We start from the raw sequence: 2,020 nt of genomic DNA on the forward strand, positions 1-2,020 counted from the left end.
CCGACATGAATGGATCAAGTGCTCTGTGCTCAGGTGTCATCCCTGGATCAGTAATGCTGACACCACACAGTACATCGAAGGATTTATAGCAGAGTGGCAATCACACACTTATTACATCGTTGTCTCAAAGAGAACTTATTACAATAAATATGGCTTAACGCCATCTAATAATGATAACAGTGGAAGACTTGGAAGATAAATGGGTCCATCAATTCCAACGGCATCACTGAGTATAGAACCACGACCTAAAAGCACCTTACTCATCGTCTGAAAAGTCTGCAACATGAGAAGTTGCAGCCCGAAAACGGGTCAGCACATGGAATATGCTGGCAATGTAACACATAGAGAGTAATGGAATGAAACAGCTATACTACATGCACATATGGCTGGTGGAAAGCTCTATGGTTACAGTTTTGCGTAAAGCCAGTTTTTCCCTACTACAAAAGAATAAATTTATTTAACTATCATGGTAGTTGTTAAACATCGAGAATGGTTGACAGCATTCCGATCCCAATTAAGTGAACAATTAAAACCCAACAACATTAATTAGAAGTAACATGTTGAGATTCACATGATATTCAAGTACTAGATACTCAAGTTGTCCATAACCGGGGACACGGCTAATCATGATTAGTTTGTACACTCTGCAGAGGTTTGCGCACTTTTCCCCACATGACTCGATCACCTCCGTTTATTTTCTTGCACTACATGGTGTTTGAGAAACGGATGACCGAGACATAGTCTTTCAGAAGCGCTAGCACCTTACATGTGGGGTAGACCATACCACCTACAACCCCTACATCTGCTAGTCCACCCCGTAAGAGTTCGCACAACTTAGTCAACTATGCCAGAGCCCATAGTAGCATGTGGCTGCACACGGAAGTTTCTAGCATGAATTATCTTATGATCCCTTTGAGCCTGGGTGGCGGTCCGAAATAAAAACAGGCAAGTCCTGATAGACATCAGGTGCCTCAATCCACCCAGATGTGTGTTTAAGTTGCCACCTTAGATAAACCATTAAAGTTAATAAACTCACATATGTCATGGATATCACTCACCCAATCCACGTCTACTAGCATAGCATAGCATAATAAGCAAACGTAGAAGTAACTCCCAAAGGTTTCATAATAATATAGGTAATAGGTACTACCTCATCTACTTCCCATCCCACAATTTAATTAGATCCTAATCATGCAATGTGAGAGGATTGATCTAATGCAATAAAACATGGGTTGTAGAAAAGGAATGATCAAAGTGTTACTTGCCTTGCTGATGTCCACGAGTCCTAGGGTTTCGAAGTAACAAGCGGCGCAATCCGGGTGATCTATCGCAGACAAACAACAAGCATACAATAAGTACTCATCTAATGCACAGGTAAAACTCGAACAAGAGAACGAACCAGAAAGTTCAACTTAAGAACTCCGGTTGCAAAGAAAGAACGAACCGAACAAACGACGGAAAAACAAAACGGCGGAAGAAAACAACTCGGTTCTAGCAAGTTGAAACTAGGTCAAATTTTGCCGGCGCAAAAACTTTTTTAAGTTGATTAGATGGAACGGCGCTTTCGAAACGAAACTGCAGGCGCTTGAATCACCTGATTCCGATAAACGAGCGAGAAGAAAGACTAGAACAAAGATCGGATCTGAGATCATGATCGCGGAATAAATCCGACAAAAAGAAAGAGACGAACGGTTAAATGAACGGGCGTCGTTAACCGGGAATAATCGATGATCACGTTCGTTGAGACGAACGGTCCGAAAGAAGAACAAAAACCGATCTAGGGTTTCGGAAAAGACCGAAACAAAAACCGGAAAGAAAACGGAAAAGAAACAGAACGGTTCTTTTAAGAAAACCGAACCGAGGCGAGGGGTTGCCCGGCTACCTCCGGCGAGGTTCCGACGAGGGCTACGGCGGCGGCAGCAGCAGCTAGAGGCGGCGGCGGTGGCAGCTAGGCGGCGGCGGCGGCCAAGGGCGGCGGCGGCGGCTATAGGCGGCGGCGGCTTGGGGAGGAGAGGGGGGG

This window comes from Triticum aestivum, chromosome 3A (genome assembly GCF_018294505.1).
Source record: "Triticum aestivum cultivar Chinese Spring chromosome 3A, IWGSC CS RefSeq v2.1, whole genome shotgun sequence".
NCBI classification, from domain to species: domain Eukaryota; kingdom Viridiplantae; phylum Streptophyta; class Magnoliopsida; order Poales; family Poaceae; genus Triticum; species Triticum aestivum.